This window comes from Cebus imitator, unplaced genomic scaffold (genome assembly GCF_001604975.1).
Source record: "Cebus imitator isolate Cc_AM_T3 unplaced genomic scaffold, Cebus_imitator-1.0 Scaffold399, whole genome shotgun sequence".
Taxonomy (NCBI): domain Eukaryota; kingdom Metazoa; phylum Chordata; class Mammalia; order Primates; family Cebidae; genus Cebus; species Cebus imitator.
The window spans coordinates 7,024-16,730 of NW_016107714.1; positions in this window are offsets into that span (position 1 = coordinate 7,024).

Consider the following 9,707-nt stretch of genomic DNA (forward strand, 5'->3'; position numbering starts at 1 on the left):
AAAAAAAGAGGAAAGAAACATGAAAAGTGGCTCAACCATCAAAGACAGGTGTATGTTGAAGAATAAAGCTGAGAGAAGCTTTGACCAATTTTGGTCAGGAGCACTCTCCCTTACAGACTGAGGGTATTTAAGGGTTTTAGGGTGAGAGAACTTACCACAGGCTTGGAATGTTTCTGTGTCTCAGAGAGCAGACTTCAGAGAGAACAGGTTATAAAATGTTACTCATCGGACTTAAAAGGGTGCCTGGCTCTTAGTTGATTATCTCCTGGATTTGGAAAGGAAGGAAGGAAATATATACAATATACAGAGTTAAGTAAAACCCATCTGATGAGAATTTATGGTTTGTAGGACATGACTCCCCAAACCCCTTAGATAGGAATTTGGGCAAGATTAAAAATCAGCTTAGTCCTCTGTTTTATTTTCTGGTGCCATGAAAATGTTCCATTAAAAAACACAAAATAATAATAAACATTTATTTAGTGTATGAATCTGCAGGTCGGCAATTTTGGCTGGGCTTGGCTGGCAGCTCCTCTGGTCTCAGATTGCATTGCAAGTGCTGTGGGGTTGGCTGAAGGGACAGGGCAACAGGGCTCTTTCAACTTCCAACAGGCTAGCTCAGGCATCATTTCAAATAAATTGCAAAGGCGCAAAAACAAAAGCAGGAACAACAAAATGTGTTTTGAAGCCCCTGCAGGTATGACATCTGCTGTCATTCCAGTCTCAGGGGTAGAGAGAAAGCCACCTCTGCAGTCAGCGGACCTACAAAGTCATATAGCAAAGGTCTGGGATGCAGCCAGGGGAGAAGAATCAAGGCCAGCATCTCAATCAATCCACTCTAGCCCCAAGGTCTCTGTGGAGGGGACAAGGCCCACTGGGGATGGAGTCTGGGATTTAACATGGGCTATCTAAAAATATTAAAAATACTTGGTGCTTAATTCACTTAAAATAACAATAAGCATGTTACATGAACATAAGTAACCTTTTTTAAAATGCAAACTAGAAATCTAAAACAAAAAAATGGTAGTGAGAAGAATGGCACTGTTTGACATTTTTTTACAAAGCTCTTCAATGTCTGGTTTAATAACGCTGAACTCATCTGCTTCTGCATTAAGTCTGTTCTCACATACTGCTCTAGTTAAAGTATACATTTAAAAAATCTGGCTTACATATATACATAGTTGGAAAAGATAAGAGCATTTTATTTTATTTATTTATTTATTTACTTACTTACTTATTTTGAGACACAGTCTTGCTCTGTCACCCAGGCTGGAGTGCAGTGGCATGATCTTGCCTCACCGCAACCTCCACCTCCCAGGCTCAAGCAATTCTCCTGCCTCAGCCTCCTGAGAAGCTGAGATTACAGGTGCTCACCACTACGCCCAGCTGTTTTGTATTTTTAGTAAATATGGGGTTTCGCCATGTTGGCAGGTTGGTCTTGAACTGCTGACCTCAGGTATTCGGCCCACATCAGCCTCTCAAAGTGCTGGGATTACAGGTATGCATAAACCACAGCACCTAGTCAATAAGAGTATTTTAATACTCTTTTCAGGTAACTCTTGTGAAAGGAAGTTATCTTGGGCCCCCAAAATCACTAAGGAAAACTCAAGCTGGATACTGTTTAGGGCAAACCTGCCTCCTGTTCTATTCAGTCACTCCTCTTCTCACTGAGATAGCTGCATATATGATTTGCCTTCTTTGGAAAGGCTAATCAGAAACTCGAGAATGCAACCATTTGTGTATCACCTATCTGTGACCTGGGCGCTCCCTCCCCACTTTGAGTCTTCCTGCTTTTGCTTCAAGTTGTCCCACCTTTCCAGACCGAACCAATGTACTTCTTACATATATTGATTGACATCTCATGTCTCCCTAAAACGTTTAAACCAAGCTGTGCCCTGGCCTCCTTGGGCACATACCATCAGGACTTCCTGAGGCTGTGTCACAGATGTGTCCTCAACCTTGGTGAAAAAAACTTTCTAAATTAACTGAGACCTGTCTCAGATTTTCTGGGTTAACACTCTTGATCTTCTTTGATAGTACAGCAAAACTTGACAAGTGGCAGTTTCTTAATTAACTGTGAGGTGGAATTTGAAACCAAATCGGTAAATCTTTTACATTCTCTCACATAAAAATCCATTTGTGTATCTTGAACTAACTGAATGTATGTTTATTTCCTGCCTGATTTTGTAACACCAGGTAACAATCATTTGGAAAATCCTGATCCAGTGAGTTATGCAGATCTTCCCAATATTGACAAATTTACTTAGACAACATGAAAAAGCATCACATTAGTTAATGTCACTACTGATCTCATCAGAAAAGTCTAAGTACTGGAAAGTCATCAAGCCCATGATGATGGACACACATGTTTTAGAATTCTATTGTTTGCTTGAAAACTAAATTTCTCTTTGGCAACAAATACTGACAATCAGGTATTTTCCTGAAGTGATAGACTTACTTCCTCATTTTTAAGAAAATGTTTGCTACACACCCAAGCTGAAATAATTGGTTTTTACAGCACATCAGCAGACCTCACCTTCTCTGTTCCACTCACGGGAAAGTGTACAGTCAGGGCGTACCTCTCTTGGGCAGCAGTCCTGTCAGTGTTTAACAGCACATCCTACTCACTCTGCAACATGCTCTGCAGCTTCCTCTCCTGGACTATTAACTTCTGGCGCTTTATCTGCTCCCCAGGGCAGGAGATGAAGGCAGGTCTGTGAAGCTAAAGTGATTCCTGAGGAGGAGAAAAAGGCTGGACCTCACATTAATGATACAATCTACTCTCCAGTTGCCTAGAAAAACACCACCTGTCCAAGAGACTTGGAAAAGCCTGATTCAAATACTGAGAAAATGCCTAGAGTTGAAGAATCCTCAGACCCCTCTCTGTGGGGGAGAGCTCCAGCAGGGAACACACAGGGATCAAAGACATGCCTTCAGCATAAGCAAGGAACTAATAAAACCACCTTTGCAAAATTATGACTGAGACAGTGAAAGGGATCTAACTTAACTGACTCCATCTTGTTTCTAACCTCCAAGCTGTCCTTGTTCATTCCTGGGCATAGGCTGAATTAACTTTGGTAAAAACTTAGCTTATAGTTTATAGTTTAAACAAAGACAGTAACAGCCCTTTCCTAAAGCAGACCTCCTTCTTGCATGGGGACTAGACTGCCTTTGTAGGACTAACATTAGCCACAATATTAGAAATTGTGATTTAGGAGTCATGCAGCTGGAGGCTATGAGATTCTGACCTTCCCTAAACTTCTCCTAAGATCAGTGCTTGAGATATTTCTCAGACGCTGCATTTGATGGATCAGCTGGCACCACCCACATCAATAAACTGGCTCATCTGATCTTGTGGCCCCCACCCAGGAACTGTCTCAGCACAAGAAGTCAGCTTCAACTCACTATGAATTCATCCTTGACCAGTCAGCACTCCTGGCTCACTGGCTTCCACCCATCAAGTTATCCTTAAAAACTCTGTTCCCCGAATGCTGGGGGAGACTGATTTGAGTAATAATAAAACTCCAGTATCCTGCATGGCCAGCTCTGTGTGAATTACTCTTTCTCTATTGCAATTCCTCTGTCTTGATGAATTGGCTCTGTCTAGGCAGCGGGCAAGGTGAACCCCTTGGGTGGTTACGCAAAGACTGTGGCAATTACTCTCCCCATGGTGTTATTTTAAAGACCTACTCAAACAAATACATCATTATGTAACATTTCCTTTATCCCCCAAGGGAAATATAAGAAGATACTTGGTTTCCTTTAAATCCCGCATGGAACAGGAATAGGAGTTGTGGAATTGGAGGAATATGCATGAGGCCACACAAGCCTCAGGCCTCTGGACCTCCACACACAGGGACCCACAAACCTGATGAGCAGAGCTGCAAATCCTCCCTCCTGTGACCTTGATCCCAGATCCTGAGTCAGCTGTTGCACCATCTAGAATGGTTAAGAGTAAGGCAGCCTTTGATGAATGATGAGAAACACAGCTCTCATGCATGAAAATAGGTGAACCGTAGAGGTGCCGGAAAAGAGGGTCTCAGGCCTACACCTCAGCTCGCCAAGTCACAGAAGGAGGTTCCCTGTGCCTTGCCCTTCTTCTCTCTACACGTAGGGCTAAAGTTAAGTCAGTGTCACTGCACCTGCAGGGTTGCTCTTACAAATGGCTTCAGTGCATCTCTGTCATCCTCTCTGCCTGGGCCTGCCAGGGAGCCCCGACCGTCCAGGTGCTGCCCCTGCCAGTTCTGCTCCCGCAGTGGCTCCCTCCAGGGCTTGGTCTTGGTTAATGGTTCAAACCAGGAGACACCAGGGCCACACATCTTGGGCACGTTTTCCTTCTTTGATCCAAACTCCACATTTTCCACAGGAACAAACCAGGAAACTCCTGCAAGAAATTGTTTTAAGAAGGAAAAAAGATTTTTCAATTTTTTATGGGCCCACCCAGCTCTCATCACAGACATGTGTATAATATAGATTCTCAGGGATCTCTGCTGTCGGTAGCCACAGGGTGCCCTTGAGTCTACCTTCACTTCAGAGATGACTGTGTAACTGCAGTGCTGGATAGTTTGAAAACTTGACACAGTGGTGGCTGGGGTAGGTGGGTCCACACAGTGTCACTCGGAAACAAAGAATCTTAGCATTGCAAGCGCTAAAAGAAGAACTTTTTTGTTTTTGAGACAGAGTCTTGCTCTGTTGCTCAGGCTGGAGTGTAGTGGTGCAATCTTGGCTCACGGCAACCTCCGCCTCCTGGGTTCAAGTGGTTCTCCTGCCTCAGCCTCCCATGTAGCTGGGATTACAGTGCCCGCCACCATGCCTGGCTAATTTTTTGTATTTTCAGTAGAGACGGGGTTTCACCATGTTAGCCAGATTGGTCTCGATCTCCTGACCTGGTGATCTGCCCACTTCAGCCTCCTAAAGTGCTGGGATTACAGGCGTGAGCCACCGCGCCCAGCCTAAAAGAAAAACTTCAGCTGAATTGAATTTAAAAGATGGAGCAAAAAATGATTAGTAAGTCAGGCGGCCTCCTGTACCAGAGTAGGCTCAGAGACTCCAGTGCAGCCATGTGATAGAGAATAATTTACGGACATAATAAAAAGATAAGCAGTGTATGCAAAATGGAAGTAAGGCACAGAAACAGCCAGATTGGTTCCTGCTCAACGTTTGCCTTATTTGAACGTAGTTTGAACAGCTGGCCACCTTTGATTGGTTAAAACATGGTAAGTGGCAAAGAGTAGGCTACAGTCCATTTACAAGCCTGTTTACATGACAGTTTGTGGAGTACAGAGAAACCTTTAGGGCAGACTTACAATATGGAAGGAGGCAGGTTTAGGATAAACTTATTTAACACAGGGACTTGAAAATCACTAGTTTCTGTGCCACAAAAATCTGGAAGGAGGAACTGACCTTCACGGGAATTCTGTTTGTTCCTTTTTAACTTTTGTTCCCAGGAAACTGTTAAAGAGCGTTTTTGCTTCAAATTTTACTTCTGACCAAGAAGTCACATCACTGTCCTCTTTTAGTTTAGCCTCACTGGAACTTGGAGTCTGGAATGTTATCCTGACATTGTGACTGTGTTTTTTTTTTTTTTGCACCTGTCACAGTCTCCTTGTTACTTGAAGACATCTCTGGAAGCAGCCTTGAGGCTGAGTGGACAGGTTTATTCCAGTGAGGAAGGGATCCCTTTTCAATGAATGCCTTCGTGTGGGGTGAAGGATGGGAGGAGGAGAAAGAGAAGGAAGGAGGGGGAGAGGGAGGAACAAAAGTTTTTTATTTTTAGGTCAGTTTAGACATTAGTGGGAAGGAATAACTAATATGGGATTCCAGAGGATTTTTTTTACATTCAAGCAATTCTTGTCCTGCCTTTATTTTTTCAAAAACACACATTGTAGTATGCTACACACTGCTCTGCACTTTGATTTTTTTTAAAACAAATATGTGTCTTGGAGATCTTTCCATACCAGTACAGGAAGACCCTCCTCATTCTATGTAGGATTTCATTATCTGGATATACACTAATTTATTTGACAGTTTGTCTATGGATGGACATATAAGCTATTTTAATTTTCTGCTGTAAAAAACAATGCTTCCATGGTTAATTTTGTATACTATTTTGCACATATGCAAGTATATCTATAGGTTAAATTCCACATGTACACAGTATATTATAAACTCCAAAAGTAAAAATGCTGGGTGAGCTGGGTGCAGTGGCTCACACCTGTAATCCTAGCACTCTGGAAGGCTGAGGCAGGCAGATCACTTGAGCTCAACAGTTCAAGACCGGCCTGCGCAATATTGTGAAACCTTGTCTCTACCAAAAAATATAAAAATTAGCTGGGCAGTGGCACATGCCTGTACTCCTAGGTACTCAGGAGGCTGAGGTGGGAGGATCGCTTGAGCCTGGGAGACAGAAGCTGCAGTGAGCCAAGATCGTGCCACTGCACTCCAGTCTGAGTGACAGAGTGAGATCCCGTTTCAAAATAAAATAAAATAAAATAATAAAATTCTGGGCAAAAGTAGATAGAAACTGTTAAATTACCTTTCACAGTGAACCAACTTCTACTCCCACAAGAATACACAAGGGACCCCATTTCCCTGCACTCTTGCCATCAAATTTGAATTTTTGCTAATCTGATTGGTGAAAAAGGGCAGTTGGATACAGTTTTAATCTTCATTTCATTTGAGAGAGGTCACATATCTTATATATTTAAGACCCATTTGTATTTCAGTGGAAAAGTTTGAATTCAAGTAATTTTCCTCCTTGTATGCTCTTATTTAATTTATGCTTGTTGCAAAGTGCAGAGTTTGAGCACAAGAAACTACTGGTAGATGACGAAATCAAGTCAGAGCAAATCACATGGTTTCCTACCTGGAAAAAGAAAAGAAACCCTGACATCATTACTGCAATCAATGTCAGTTACCCACCGGACAAGCAAGCCTGCAAATCTCCAGAAGCCCTTTTTAATCCAATTCAAACTGTCTGGATGCAGCTGGGGAAGCTTGGGACAATGTGAACATGTTGCCACGTGTCTGTGATTGTTGTAGCTGGACGGGACCTGAGCTGTTGCAAGACGACAAACAAAAAATCCTGGCTGTATTCATGGGGCTTGGAACCACTCTGATGGGGATGTTTGGCACACATTAGTCTGGTGCATCTTCAGAATCAAATTCTGAACTGACACGGGCATGTAATTTTGACATGAGATAAAGAGGGCTGGTTATAGCTAAGGAAAGGGATGAGCTGCAGAGAGTGCTCTCCAGTAAAGAGCAGACTCAGACACATAAACTAGGACAGACACCAAACACCTGCAAGGCTCCTGGAGTCCTGAGTGAGTGGAGTATTGCAAAACGTATTGAAGAGTCCTGAAGATCTTTTAATTATGTTCAGAGCAAGTAGAGCAATGAAGGCGGTTTCAGGGATTACAGATGATACTGGACTGACGTTGGTGGACAAGAAAAAAACAGTGTATGGTTGAACAAACACTACAGTGTAAAATAGTATTTCTTAAACTTGCACATTATAAATACCTCTGGCAGAGGGTGAGAATGGCTAATCTAGAGTAATGAATTGGAATCTCTAGGGGGAAGTCTGGACATCTATATTTTGAATAAATGCTAGGGAATTTTCTACTTAGGTCTGGTGGAGGCGAATTAAAGCCCAAATAAGGATAGGAAACTGAGTGTATCTGACCCCTTGAATTAGATCAACTATATTCCAGGGCCTTCAGGGAACTTCCAACAGACCCTGGAGCAGAGGAGCTATGTTAAACATTAGAAGACAGGACCTGCTTTCATTTATATAAAGAATAGACACTGCAGACTGGTGAGTTTAATACGGATGACTCATTAAATTTAGGCTGGACCACCAATCTGAGAATTTTCAAGGAATTTGAGATCAAAGAAAAGATTAGCACATTTCAGCTGAGCTCAGTAAGGCAGGTACAATAAGTCCTGCCTGATTAGTCTTGTTTTCCCTAGTAGATATGGTCACTGACTGACTGACAAAAATAATGTGTAGTAGAGTACACCTAGATTTGAATAAAATGACAAAATCTTTCATGGCATCTTTGAGGGCAAGATGCAGTCACATGGGTTGGATAATAATACAAGTTGATAGAACCATAACTGGTTGAACCAACCTGACCCAAATGTAATTTCAACACAGAGAGATGCATTTACTGAGGGGTACATCTTGCATTTGACAACAAATATTTGCTAAGCACCTGCTGTGTGCCAGTCACTGGGTTTGGCTCTGGCTATTCCTTCTTAGGATTTTATACATCGACGTCGTGGAGATATGGAAATTTCCACACAATGTGCATCTGGGAATGCCTGGGTGGCTGTCAGGGTCCCAAGTTATAACAGGAATGATGGGCTAACTCTAGTGAGAGGATGTTTAGTGGGGGCAATTGTAAAGGTTTGCACATCAGGGAGGAGGAATGGCAGCAACACCAATGTAGGAGAAAATGCTCTATGTCTGGAGTCCAAAGACCTAAGCCAGTCTAAGACCTTCTCTTTCTTAGCTGTCTCTACTCAGGCAAGCCATAGCTACTTTCTGCCTTTATATACGAACACAGGTGCACAGGGACATGGACAAAGACAAGCACTGCCATGTTCTGTGGTGCTGGAGAGGTAGCAGCAACCTGGGTGACCATCACAGGGAAGTTCATGGCTAAATGGGTAGATGCACTCTATGGAGCATTATGCAGTGATTAGAAACCTGAGTTACATGTATTTATAGCAATGTAGATAGATCTTGTCAATACAAAACTTAGGAAACATATGAAAAATAATGCTATACCTTTTATATATGTTGATAGTTCATTCATACTTACAAATTATATTTTTTACAAATTTATGTAAACTGAAAGATATATAATAAGATGGTTTCCTATGGGGAGACAGAAATGAGGATGATTTCTGTCTCCCCATAGGCAACCATCTTATATCTTTCAATTTATGGATATGGTGACAAAATTTAAAAAGAGAAGACATGAACTGAGGAGTACATTTCACTCAACCCTTGGCACCTGAGGTTAAAAGAAAATTCCACTTTATCTTGGCATAGAAACTATGCACCATGGAATACTATTCAGCCATAAAAACGGATGAGTTCATGTCCTCTGCAGGGACATGGATGAAGCTGGAAACCATCATTCTCAGCAAACTAACACAAGAACAGAAACCCAAACACCACATGTTCTCACTCATAAGTGGGAGTTGAACGATGAGAACATATGGACACAGAGGGGATCATCACACACTGGGGCCTGTCGGGGTGGGGACCTAGGGGAGGGATAGCATTAGGAGAAATACCTAATATAGATGACGGGTCGATGGGTGCAGCAAACCACCATGGCATGTGTATACCTATGTAACAAACCTGAATGTTCCGCACACGTACCCCAGAATTTAAAGTATAATTAAAAAAAAAAGAAAAGAAACTGCATGTAATACTTCTCTAAGTCTATCATTTCATTATGCTTCTAGAAGGATTCATTATGACTAGATTGAAGGTTTTAAAGGGTCTTTTAGACAGAAAATAGAAATACATGAGAAGTCTGAGAATTCACCTTCCAGCTGATGACTGTCATTTTGTGTTTGATCAGTCTGGCTTACCTCACTCTATTATTATTTTTATTCAAGCAAAACAACTTTTCTTATTTATTAGAACATGCACATTTCTTTTTTTTTTTTTTTTTTTTTTTTTTTTT